Source organism: Mastomys coucha, unplaced genomic scaffold (assembly GCF_008632895.1).
Source record: "Mastomys coucha isolate ucsf_1 unplaced genomic scaffold, UCSF_Mcou_1 pScaffold8, whole genome shotgun sequence".
Classification (NCBI taxonomy): Eukaryota; Metazoa; Chordata; class Mammalia; order Rodentia; family Muridae; genus Mastomys; species Mastomys coucha.
In genome coordinates, this window is record NW_022196914.1 from 45,805,721 (window position 1) to 45,820,331 (window position 14,611).

Here is a 14,611-nt window from a genome sequence, read left to right on the forward strand (position 1 = left end):
TATTGTGGGAAATATTAGAAAAAAAAAATAGAACTGTTTCTTTCCCACACTTCACCCTGCTACTCTCTGCCCTGAGGAGTGCCACCATGCACTGGCAGGCAAATGGCTGACTGTTTTATCTCATGGAGACTCTCTGGCCCAGAGCTCCTGAAATGTCTCTACTCAGTCTGCTAGGTTTCCACTAGCGAGTTGCTCCCATGCCAACCCCAGGCTTCAAATCCCCCATGGCCTTTGTGGTGCACATTTGGCAAACCCATGTTCTGTCATCTCTCTGGAACCCAGACAAGCCACCACATGAAAGAATGCAATACAAACTTAGCTCAGAAACAATGGTAACTCAATCTCTGGGTGCAACAACTAAAAGTTAATCTTGTAAGCCTTACTAAAATCTGATTCCTCTGGTGGCAAATCCTTATGGATATGACATGATAATGGGAAACTCTAGCAGCTACATCTTACTAATATGCTGTCCCCATTCCAAAATGACCTCTCTTCTGCTTCCTCTCTTCCTCCATCCACCTGGAAGTCCCACCTACTCACCCAGTGATTGGCTCCTTTACTCATTAGGGGATTGGTTCACAAGAAGTCACCTGAGAATTCCTCACTCCTTGTCGACAGTCCCTCCCAGGAGAGCAGAATTAGTGTACAAACAGCACCAGGCCCATCCACAACATTTCCCTTCTTTTGATTTTGCTGGTCTGAGAATACTTGTTCCCTGTGTCATCATGGGAGAGTAGTTAACCTCCTTAGTTTTGAATTTTTCTTTTAGTGCCTTCTTCTGTATGGCTGAATTTTATAGATAGATCATGTTTAAATTCGGCTTTATCAAGAATATTCTATTTTCTTTACTAATGTGATTCAAAGTAATACTGAGTATAGTCATTTTGACTGCCATCTATGGTGTCTTAGAGTCTACAGTATATCTGCCCAGTGCCTTCTGGCTTATAGAGTCTCCATTGAGAAGTCAGGTATACTTATAATAAGTTTACCTTTATATTTTACTTAGTCTTTTTCCCTTGCCACTCCTAATATTCTTTCTTTGTTCTATATGTTTAATGGTTTGATTATTATATGGTAAAGAGACTTTCTTTTCTGGTCCGATTTATTTGGTGTTCTGTATGCTTCTTGTACCTTGATAGGAATCTCCTTTTTTAGGTTAGGAAATTTTTCTTCTATGATTTTGTTTAAAATATTTTTCTAGGCCTTTAACCTGGGATTCTTTTCTTCCCTCTATTTCTATTATTTATGGGTTTGGTCTTTTCATGGTATCCCAGATTTCCTGGATAATTTTAGTGAGGGCTTTTTTAGATTTAACATTTTCTTTAGTCAGTGAATCCATGTCTTCTGTTATACCTTCAACACTTAATAGTCTTTCTTCCATCTCCTGTATTCTGTTGATGAGTTTTGCTTCTGTAGTTCCTGTTCAAATTCCTATATTTTTTTATTTCTAGAATGTTCTCAGTTTGCATTTTCTTTATTGATTCTATTTCCATTTCAGATCCTGAACAGATCCCTTACACTCTTTGTCTTTTCCTGGGTTTTGTTAAAGGGTTTATATTATTTCCTCCAACTGTGGTTTTCTGATCCTTTTTTAATTTTTAACTAATTATTCTATTTATTTAAATTCCAAATATTGCCCTCCTTTCTGGTCCCCCTTCCACAATTCTTCACTGAATCTCCCATCCCTCTGAGAGAGTGCCCCTGGGGCATCCCTGTTTCCTGGGGTGTTAAATTTCTACAGGATTATATATATCTTCTTCTGCTGAGGCCAGACAAAGCAGTCCTCTGCCACGGAGCCTCAGACCAGCACATGTATGTATGTTCTTTGGTTGGTGGCTTAGTCTCTGGCATCTCCTAGGGCTCCAGGTTAGTTGACACTGATTTTCCTATGGGATTGCTATCACTTTCAACTCATTCAGTCCTTCCCTTAACTTTCCCATAGGGGACCCAACCCCAGTGCATAAATGTGAAGAAATATTGGCATAAGAGACTGGGACTCGATCAGATTTGACTGATAAGCCATGGCCTGGAGTAATAAACTGGTTCACTGACAGGAGCAGTTTTATAGTAGAAGATAAGTGCAGGGTGGGGGCAGCAGTGGTAGATGGGAAATCGGTTATATGGGCCAGCAGGTTGCCAGAAGGAACGTTGGCCCAAAACGCAGAGCTTATTGCTTTGGTTCAAGCTTTAAGACTGGCAGAGGGAAAGGCTGTCAATATCTACACAGATAGCTGGTATGCATTTGCAACAGCTCACATACATGGAGCAATTTACAAACAGCGTGGGCTACTGACCTCTACTGGTAGAGACATTAAAAACAAAGAAGAGATCCTTAGTCTTTTAGAAGCTGTTCGCTTACCAAGTAAAGTGGCCATCATTCATTGCCCAGGGCACCAAAATGGGGAAGGAAACATAGAAAAAGGAAACCGGATGGCGGAACAAACCGCCAAAGAGGTGGCACAAGGACCTATGATCCTCACGGTGGCCAGGAGAGGACTAAAGGCCTCTCCGGGTGGGATCTCTCTCTCTCTCTGGAAGATGAGCTCATCTATTTAACTAAGATTCACACTTTCACCCACTTGGGGCCAAAAAAGATGATTGAATTGGTCAAAAAAATCTCCTTACTACATACCTCAGGTAAAAGAGGCAGCAGAAAAATTAGTGAAGAACTGTAAAGCTTGTGCTTTAACTAATGCTGGTACCAACAGGCTCCAGGAGGGGAGATGGCTACGAGGAGTGTTGGATGCCTCAGCTGCAAAACATCGGAGCTTGCCACGGATGAGACTCATCTCACACCTGCTGTGCCTTAACCAAACACTCACTACTATGAGTTCCGCCTTTGAGGATTCCAGGGGGAAACTATGCCTGCCAGCTGGCAAGTATACAACCTGAGGACATCTATTGTTGACCTCCTCCCCCACTGTGGACTGTGCCTCCAGCTGAGACCTGCTGGACGCCCTGAGTCTCCACCTTCAGCCCTGCAGCCCGTTTCCCTTTGACTTCCTCCTTGACTTTGTTCTGACTCTTCCTGACTCCTCCCGAATTCCTTATGTTATTCAAATGTCGTTGTAACCTAGAGATTCAGTTTGCTCTCTTGTATATAATTGCTGAACCCCCCAAGTAAAGGTGAGCCTTGATTGGAAACCCTCAACTTGGCTTCGAGTCCTTTTGTTCTCGAACTCTGTATTTCAGGTCTCCTTTCTCCCTTCGGTCGAGGCAGAACCCGGTTCATGAAACTGCGGGACAGTTTCAGAGGAGACCGGCCAGGGACGTACTGGGAAACAGGCTTTATTGAGGTTAAGCCTGCCCAATATGGAAATAAATATCTCTTTGTGTTTGTAGACACCTTTTCAGGATGGGTGGAGGCTTTCCCCACCAAGAAAGAAACAGCTAACGTGGTGGCTAAGAAGATATTGGAAGAAATCTTTCCCCAATTTGGGATACCTAAAGTAATTGGGTCAGACAATGGTCCTGCTTTTGTCGCCCAGGTAAGTCAGGGAATGGCCAGACAACTGGGGATAGACTGGAAATTACATTGTGCTTATAGATCCCAGAGCTCAGGACAGGTAGAAAGAATGAATAGAACAATAAGAGACCTTGACTAAATTAGCCTTAGAGACTGGCAGAAATGATTGGACAGTCCTTCTCCCTTATGCCTTGTTCCGGGTTCAAAACACTCCCAGAATTACAGGATTAACACCATTCGAACTGATGTTTGGGACACCTCCATCTATCTATGTAACTCTAGAAACAGGAACGTGTTCTGATGATCCCTCTATTCCTTCATCTCATCTTCTAGCCCGACTCAAAGCTCTTGAAATAGTAAGAAAAGAGGCCTGGGAACAACTAAAAGACATCTACACCGCCAGTGATCTGAGGGTGCCACATCAATTTGAAATCGGAGATGCTGTCCTGGTACGGAGACACCGAGCTGGAAACCTCGAGCCACGGTGGAAGGGACCATACCTAGTGTTACTAACCACCCCCACTGCTGTTAAGGTAGATGGGATTCCTGCCTGGATCCACACGTCTCACGTCAAAAAGGCACCCCCTGAAATTAACCAAGATGAGTGGACTGTGAAAAAAACTGATAATCCTCTTAAGTTGTACCTGCATCACAAATCCAGGCCTGAGTAAGTTCCCTGACCCCCACCAGCCATGTAATCTGACTTGGATGGTAATTGCTGGGCATGGGGACATAATATGGAGCAGGTCTAAACTTACTACACCAGGCCTTTGGTGGCCAGACATGTTTCCCGATGTCTGCAAACTGGCCTTTGGGGCACCAGTTAACTGGGATATGGAAGGATATTACGACCCCAATATGCCAGCTCCCAAAGTATCCTCCCCCCACTCCCGGCCGGCATGGGCTTGACCCATTTGGGGGTTGTGGACAAGCAAGTCAGAGGAGCCAGCTCCGAATCTTGACCTTTTATGTCTGCCCTGGATTCCATAGAGAACGTTCCCTTAGAAACTGTGGATGGTGAGACCACTTCTGTAAAAAATGGGGTTGTGAGACCTCAGGAGATACATACTGGAAACCAACCTCCAGTTGGGACTATATCAAAGTAACTGCAAATTATAGTCATCATAAGGCAGGAGAACCAGAGTGGACATACCACCCAGAGTGTGAAGACTGGTGCCACCCACTTCATATTGCTTTCACTATAGCAGGAAAAAAGGCAACTGGGTGGACAACTGGCTATACATGGGGTCTTAGGTTTTACAAAGAAAGGTATGATGATGGACTGATATTTACCATTAAGCTTAAGATAGAAACCCCTTATACATTGCTTGGCCCAAACCCAGCCCTATACCATCCCCCACCCCGTATGCCTCTAGATCCTCTGCGGTCCAAACCCCAGACTGTTCCCAAAATATGAACAGCCACACCATCTGCCGTTACACTAGGGACTCCCCGAAAACCCTGCCTGCCCCACCCCCAGAGTTTAATCCGGATGCTAGCCCTCTCTTAAACATGGTAATTAGTGCCTTTAAAGTGCTTAATGCCACAAATCCTGAAATGACCAGAAAGTGTTGGATGTGTTATGATGTGGCACCGCCTTACTATGAGGGTATCACATGGGTTAACACCCCAACTGTAACTTTGCAAGCCTCTGATTGTAGGTGGAGTCACCAGCAAGTACTCCTTACCCTATCTGCTGTTACTGGGAAAGGCCTTTGTGTGGGTCAGGTTCCTCAGACCCATCAACACCTGTGCCGGGTACCTCCTCCCATCCTCAGACAGCTGGTGGGCCTGTGCTTCAGGGATTACAACTTGTATAAGTTTGGAGATTCTTAATCACAACCATGATTTCTGTGTGCTAGTACAAAAAGTGCCTAGACTATTATACCATTTGTATGAAGATGTGCTAAATTACTGGGACCCTGAGTGTCGGCCACCTTACCCGTCCAATTAGAAGTAAGGAGGCAAACACCAAGCCCTTCTCCATGCAGTTTAATCAGGAATCTTCATATTTACTTCTTCTTACTAGCTAGCTTCTTTTATATCTTCTATATCTTCTTCTTACATCTTACTTATTACTACTTACATACATCTTATTAGTTACATCTTATTAGTTACATGCTTATTCCTAATTCTATATCTTACATCTATCCTTACATCTTACTTCTATATCTTCTTCTTCTCCCCTATCCCATTACCAGCCTCAATTCTAAATACTCCTAAATCTTATATAACCCATCACCAGCCCTAATTCTATCTACTTACTCACTACTTCTTATATTCTCTACATACATACATATCTATCTCCAGCCCCCAGCCCTTGTGGGTTAAATACTTTCCCTGGTCCCAATCAGCATCAGCTATGTGGCAAAGCACAATAGGCTGCGGGAAATCATGCCAGCTTGCATCATAAACTAGAGGCACACAGCTTTTCTAACTAAGGCTTGTTTATCTCAATGCTCTCTGCTCTGGCCGGAGACCAGGTGTTCAATATATATGTATATATATATATATATATATATATATATATATATATATATATATATATATATATATATATATATAGGGTGGCAGCTGCAGCTTCTCACACTTGAGACCAAAGACCTAGTTAGATACAAAAGAGAATTAGGAATTATCCTGGCAGTTATTTTGGGAGTGAGCTTAGGGGCTGCAGGGGCCACCACGGGATCAGCGGCAATGGCTTTACAGCATAAGGCATATGGAGAACTGAGAGAGGCCATTGACTCAGATATTGAACGTATAGAAAAAACTCTGGCTGACTTACAAGAATCACTCACCTCCCTCTCAGAAATGGTTCTCCAAAATAGAAGAGGATTAGACCTGTTATTTCTGAAGGAAGGGGGCCTATGTGCAGCATTAAAGGAAGAGTGTTGTTTTTACATAGATGACTCAGGAAGAGTCAAAGATAATTTAGCCAAAATTAGAGAAGATTTAGAACAGAGAAAAAGGGAGAGAGCCCAAAGCAAGAGTTGGTTTGAAACTTGGTTTAACTCATCCCCCTGGTTAACATCTCTGATCTCTGCACTCATAGGACCGCTAATCATACTTTTGTTATTGCTTACCATTGGTCCTTGTATACTCAATAAACTTATAGCTTTCATCAAAGAGAGGATTGGGGCTGTGCAACTTATGGTATTACGCCATCAATATAATACCTTGCCTGAAGATGAAGAAATTGAAGTAGACATATAGTTCTATGATTAGAACTATAGGGGAAAAAGGGGGGGAATGAAAAGGAAAATAAAAAATTCAGCACGAACTTGTCCGCGTAAGCCTGGGATTGAAAGAGTTAAATTTGAGACTGGTGTTAGAGAGGATTATCGAAAACCACAGGAGCCAGGCCTGTGAATACAGATCAAAGTAAGCTGTTAGGAGAGCTGACAGGTCAGGGAGACAAAAAACACAGAGACAGGGCAATAATACAAGGATGTGTCTGGTGCCCAGGTCAGGAAGACATAAAACACAAAGATAGGGTCGTGTCCAAAGCCCAGGTGCCTGGGACTGCCTGGGCGGACATTGAGTAATGGGCCATGGGCCATCTGGTCTTCTTAGGTATTAGCTAAAGGTCAATTAAGAACCTTGAATAGCACTCCTTTTTCACTCCCCTTTTTAGGAATTTCACTCCCCTTTTTAGGAATTCTCAACTCTAATCTTCACGAACTACATTTAAAATAACCAATCATGTATAGCCACCCTGATTCCTTTGTTCCCTCAGGCCTTTTTCCTATATATATCCCCTAACCCCTGAGCCTCGTGTTGCATTCCCTGGACTCCTGCATGAGTTTGATTGGTAAACGATCTGGAGTTCCGAATAAAAACTACCTCTGCAGTTGCATCAAGATGGTCTCTTGTGTTCTCTGGGTGCATGTCTCCTAGGACTTGAGTAGGAACCCCCCACGGGGTCTTTCAATAGGTACCTGTACTATCTGAATCATCAGGCCCACCTTGACACTAAATGTCTTTTAGGCAGAATTTCTTTATTTCTTACCTAGTTTTATCCCAATAAGAAATGGGTTTTAAGGAATTTGCAACAATATATTCAGTGATATTTCCCAAATATGAGTAAGGCATGATGTTTAAGATAGTAATGGTTAATGACAGGTTTTTCCAAAGATCAGTGTGAATAGGTATTAGTTTGTCACATGATTTCTCTTTCATCAATAGTTATTTTCACATATCTTGACAGGTGTCCCTGCTCTGAATAAAGTACTCAACACCAAAATGATGCCCAGTCACATGATATTTACATATAAATAATATAAAATACTCATCAGCAAATACAGAGAGCCATGTCACTATGCTATTTCCAATCTATAAAACAGTGTTTAATGATCATATCAAAACATCAATACTCAAGTGGCAAAGCAGGTAATAGACTCAGGAAAGAATTGCATTTAAAATAAAATACTTTTTAAAATCAGATGCAGTCCTGCTTTCCTTATCATTTCATTTAATCTGCACATCATTAAGGCAGTGTACTAGAAAGAATGTTTTTCAAATGCTAAAAATATAATAAGAGAATTTTTTAAATCAAGCTTTTCCAAGTTATTTATCTCCTTTACCTTTGAGATAAGTAGCAATTTTCTGGCAACACCCAATGAAAGTGCAAATACACTCATATAATAATTAGGAAAATGCCAACTGACATGTAAAAGTATATTACATACTGGTCAGATTTCTAAATTTTCTGGATAGTAATTGTTTGCTGTAATTCCATCCCTAGAAATGATTTAGAATCAGGCACTTAGCATTCAGATCCTCTATGTGCATTATTCAAACCTGGGGGGAAAGGACATGAGTAGTGGAGTAGTGTGGCTTCCTTTGCATAGTTATTGTTGCTAGGGAAACCACTTCCTTCTAATCACTGTGTTCAGCTTGTTCATTCCACTATCTGGCATTATTGTCTCTTTATGAGGGTAGCATCATGGCATTACAAAGGAACAGGAAACAATAGGAAAAAACCCAGTACATTATCCTACTGCACACAAGTTTCTCAGAAAATCTACGTGGCAGTGATTTCTGGGAAATGACAACAGAGCTGATCCCCCTAAAAACTGCTTTCTGCATATGTGCTATGGCCTACACAGTATTGTGTTCACACATAGAAGTATACAGAACCACCAATTTCGGAGTCACACTGGTGACTAGAGAAAAGAATATAATGTCAGGTCTAGGCAGGACAGACCTTAGCAGATCAGCATCCTCAGGGCACACTGGGTCAGTAATGGAACCAAATGATTTTTCTGAAAGGCAGAGTTTCTGGCTGACAAAACAATCAGTACACTGACTTATGTAGGAATAGATTCTGTGCATCTGTATGAGAATGGAGGACCTCTAGGCACTGGGATAAGGCTGAGGTATAAAACAGACAGCTATACAAATGAGCACTGTCACAAATGAAAGAGAAAACTGGCATGTGTTTGTTTTCCTCCTGGCTGAGATGAGCAACACAGAAAGATCCACAGTGATTTTATGAAACAAATAGTAACTGGTTGGAATGAATGCAGTTAAAAGCATAATTTTACTATTCTTTTTACAGAGGACACCAAATACTTAGGTCTTCCACTGGCTTTCGTTTTATTCTCTTACTAAATATTATTACATATAATTCTGTAAACAATGGCTGAATTTAATTGGAACTGAACAGGGTAGGACAAAGGATGACACAATCTACCCAATTTTGAATTACTAACAGGAAAATTTATAACTACAGGGGACTTTCATCAACTAACTCATCCATAAAAAGCCAAAGAAAAGAAAAGAGACTAATCCAAAACATGCATACTCATAATATTATACAGACTGAGCATGTTGTATTTAGGTTCTTAGGAATGCATACATACACACACATACACACACACACACACATACACTCATACACACACACACACGTGTGTGTGTGTGTGTGTGTGTGTGTGTGTGCATGAAACAATAATTAATGGGAAAAAAGGCCAAAATTTTGAAAGAAAAGAGATGTATACAGAAGGGTTTAAAAAGGGGTTTATAGTTATATTAATCTCAAAAAATAAAAGATAAATGAGGAAAAGGTAGGTTAACTGATCTGAAGGACTATAGATCCAAACAATTAAGATAAAGGTCACCTACCCCTCCCTGGAATTCCTTTAATGTGCATTAAATTGAGCCTGTGGTCTCACTTAGGCATCTCCATCTTGGTAAATAGAAGACTGTAGCATGCTGGACTTTTGCAGAATAAAATACTTTTTGCTTTTGAACACTATTTAAGTCTGGGGGTATCATTCTTAGGGGAATCATGGTTCCTAACTACTGATGCAATAAGTAACTCATATCATGAAGTATTAGTCATATGTATGACCAACCTAGCTAGGCATTTATGAGTCACAGTGATTGAATTTGTTAGGGTTCAGGAATTGCCACTCTAACCATACAAACACTGATCAGGAATAGTTTATTGAATGCACAACTTAGTACTGGTTGTCCAGCACCACAAAAAGGACTCAAAGCCTAATTGTGGTACTAGTCTGCTCTCAGGATAGGCTTTTTAAAGGAAAAACTAGGTTCAAATTTTAAAGGGCAAGGAGGGTAGCAGTTGGAATTATTAGACAAAGTTTTATCAGCTAACCTTTAAGCTGATTGGTGCTGAGAAAGGTAAGGATGGTGGTGGATGGGTAATGACAGGGGAATTTCAGCACATTGAGATAACAGAGCATGAGTATTATAATCATAACTTTTTGGCTTATTAGTAGCATTCTTCAGTGTCAGCCACAAAAACCACAGTGAGCTCATATGTAAGTGCAGGAAGGGATGCCTCACAGTCAGCTCTGGGTCAAGATATTTTAGACATTACAGTTCATATTGACCTTTGATTTGATGGGCCTTATGTAAAGCTTTGTGTAATTTCTTAATATTAACAAACCTCATATAGAACACTCAGTACATACAGAACAAAAAAGGGTATGTGGTCATCATGTCCTTAAGTAAAGTCCTTGCTTTGTGTCAATAACTGGCAGCCATGTTACAGCAACAATATGAAATAGCTGGCAGGCATGGAACAAAATGGCTACAGATATGGGGGGGAGGGGTGACCATAACAGAATTAACTTGTAGTGCATTTGGTCAGTTTCATGTCAGTCAGTGATGCAAAGGTAATGGTATGATTTGACAAGAACACATGAATATAATAATGTTTGATGTGCTAAGGTTAACATGATAAGAATTTTTATATGAAATATAAAGTCTTACCTTCACTTTCTTTAAGCCTCATGCTTGTTTCCTGTAACCACCAGTGGCCAGACATATGAAAGGGTTTTCTGGAATAGGGGTCAAGGTCCTGAATATTTTGGGCTACCAGAAATGCTAGAAGGATTCATAAAATTAGACCAATACATGGTGTGTTATCAGTCCACCATCATCCATTGTATTCTCTTTGTTATAAGCAAACAGGCAGAATAGGTAAAGCAAAAGCCCTCCCCCAAGTTTGTCAGCAACTTGGCCCAATCAGCAACTTTTTCTTTAGTCTCTGGAGGTGGGACTTCCGGTGTAACTGGAACTTGGAGAGAGGCGTGGCAATTAGCAGGAGGTGGGCGGAGAGGTGTGGTTATCTGTGGCAGGCAGGGTCTGATAGAATCAGCCCTCAGCTGTAAGAGGGTCACAGTTTCCCTTCCTAATTTTTGAATAAGAATGCTCCCCCATAGACTCATATATTTAAATGCTTAGTCATCAAGGAGTGGCACTATTTAAGAAGGATTAGGAAGCATTGCCTTGTTGGGGTAGGTGTGACCTAGTTGGAGGAAGTGTGTCTCCAGGGGTGGTTTCTGAGCTTTCAAAAACCCAAGCTAGGCCTAGTGTCAACTTTTCTCTTCCTGCTGCCTATAAATTTGGATGTAGAACTCTAAACTACTTCTTCAGCACCATGTCTGCCCACATGCAACCATGTTCCCAGCCCCAAAGGACTCCTTTGAAACTGTGATTAACCTCCAGTCAAATGCTTCCTTTTTAAGTGTTTTGCTGGTCATGGTGTCTCTTTACAGCAATAGAACATTAACTATGACAGACATTGAAAGTGAGACTGGGTATATCCCTTTTGAAGCTCCTGCTTCCTGTTCTTGGGGGGATGGTAGAGTTGCTAAACTCACAAATAAGTCTTGAGTAAAGGAGATTGAATGGTCAAATAAAGTGTCTGGTAGACTCCATGTGGGAAAGTGCACCATGACACAAAATGCATTCAGGAATCATAGAGGCTAGAGGAAAGAAATGATATGACAGAAAAGACTGGGATTGACACACCCTGGGGGTGTTCTTCCTCAAATTATATAAGAATGCACATCTAGACCTTCTGTGTCTCAATTTCACAAACACTACATGTTGACAGTAAATGTCTATTAAATTCATCAAACATTATTTCTTAATTAAAAAATAAAAAACTAGTTTGGCAGTGGTGGCACACGTTTTTAATCCCAGCACTTGGGAGGCAGAGGCAGGCAGATTTCTGGGTTCAATGTCAGTGTGGTCTACAGAGTGAATTTCAGGACAGCCAGGGCTATATAGAGTAACCATGTCTTGAAAAACCAAAAGAGAAAAAGAAAGAAAGAAAGAAAGAAAGAAAGAAAGAAAGAAAGAAAGGAAGGAAGGAAGGAAGGAAGGAAGGAAGGAAGGAAGGAAGAGAAAAAGAAAGAAAGAATGATTACAAAACTTTCTATAACTTGGAAGGATTTAATAGTACTATGTTTGTGTGTAACATGTATATCTGATCTTTTGTCAGCTGGTACCTGTTTATCGTGTATAAGATCATCCTTATACTCAGTCCGCGGTAAGGCAATAACCAAGTTGCTAACTAACACATAGCACCCTCCAGCTGCCTCTGCTTTTTCTACTTTTATTCTCTATAAGTAAGTAGCCCACAGCCATGTTTTAATAAGTGACCTTCAACAGCACCTTAAGTACCCTCAATTGAAGGTTTGGGCTAGATAATTTACAGAGCCCTTTGCACAACAAAAATCCTCTGATTTGGGGTCAGCAGAGCCTTTGGAATTTACAGCTTAGAGCCCTTATTGTGACCTTCCCATCCTTAAGAACAATTTTCGGATACAAAATAGGTTCTTGAATTGGTCAGCTATTGGTTTTAGTGGTTAACTCACTATTCATCAACAGCCTGTCTTCAGTGGGTTAGCAAGAAAACCAACAGGGCAGACAACTTTTTATTCTCATTTTCTAGTTTGAGTATGATCTGTTAAAAACCTTCCCATTAAACAAAGTGGGAGAACATTAAATAGCACTACTACAGAGCCAATGGTGTTTTCCTGTGACCCTGGATGATTATTCAGTATACTCATGGCTTATGTTTTTTCTTCTTAGATTTCACTTACAGCTTATAGTTTGCACATTGATTCTTGAGACATTATAAATTGTACCAAAATAATATGGCTATGCTCTTAATACTCAATTTTTCAGCTAGGGATTCAAAACATGATAGAAATTTTCTCTGAATGATTGATAAATCTTATTTCTAGCTATGTTTGTACTAAATACTAGAGCTTTAAAACATTACGATTGTTATTTTCTGCCAAAATAATAATTGTATATTGGATTGTATACAGCATCTATGCCTTGAATTTTGGAGAAGTAAAAAAATTTAAAGCCAACTACAAATAATAAATGTTTAAACAGAGGATGTTCATCAAAAAAAATCACAGAGATAAATACACATAAAATCAACCCAATAAAACAACCAACTTAAACTGGGTATTAACATGTCTGCAATCCAAGCACTCAAGGGACTGAGGTAGGAGCATTGTTTGTTTCAAGAGATCCTGTGATGTATAGTATGTTTTAAGGTTAGCCTTAGCTTCATAGCAATTGGCCATTTAATTGCCCAAGTTGATCAAAATGCACTTTAATTTAATTAAAATATAATTGCAACATTTTACCTTTACTCTCTTATAGACAGCTATATTAGGCTCCTGTAAGCATGCACTTCTTGGCATCTACAACAGTGTCTATATATGGGATGGATCCCCAGTTGGTGCAGTCTCTGGATGGCCTTTCTTTCAGTCTCTGCACCACATTTTGTCTCCATATTTCCTCCCAAGAGGATTTTGTTCCCCTCTCTAAAAAAGACCGAAGCACTCCTAATTGGTCTTCCTTCTTATTGAACTTCATGTGGTTTATGACTTGTATCTTGGGTATTCACAGCTTTTGGGTTAATTTCCACTTATCAGTGAGTGCATACCATGTGTGTTCTTTTGTGATTGGGTTATCTCACTCAGGATGATATTTTCTAGTTGCATCCATTTGCCTAAGAATTTCATGAACTCAATTGTTTTTAGTAGCTGAGTAGTACTCCATTGTATAAATGTACCACATTTTCTGTATCCATTCCTCTGTTGAAGGACATCTGGGTTCTTTTCAGCTTCTGACTATTATAAATAAGGTTGCTATGAACATAGTGGAGTATGTTTCCTTGTTATGTGTTAGAGCATCTCCTGGGTGTATATACCTGGAGTGGTATATACCTGGGTCCTCAGGTAATACTATGCCCAATTTTCTGAGGAACCATCAGACTGATTTCCAGAGTGGTTGTACCAGCTTGGAATACCACCAACAATAGAGGAGTGTTCTCTTTCTCCACATCCTCACCAGGATCTGCTGTCACCTGAGTTTTTGATCTTAGCCATTCTGACTGCTGTGAAGTGGAATCTCAGGGTTGTTTTGATTTACATTTTCCTGATGACTAAGGATGTTGAACATTTCTTTAGGTGCTTCTCAGCCATTCGATATTCCTCAGTTGAAAATTCTTTCTTTGGCTCTGTACCCCATTTTTAAAAAGCTTATTTGATTCTCTGGAGTCTAACTTCCTGAGTTGTTTATATATAGTTAATATTAGCCCTTTACTGGATGTAGAATTGGTAAAGATCTTTTCCCAATCTGTTGGTTGCCATTTTGCCCTATTGACAGTGTCCTTGGCCTTACAGAAGCTTTGCGATTATATGAGGTCCCATTTGCTGATTCTTGATCTTAGAGCATAAGCCATTGGTGTCCTGTTCAGGAAATTTTTCCCTATGCCCATGTGTTCAAGGCTTTTCCCTATTTTCTCCTCTATTAGTTTCAGTGTATCTGGTTTTATGTTGAGGTCCTTGATCCACTTGG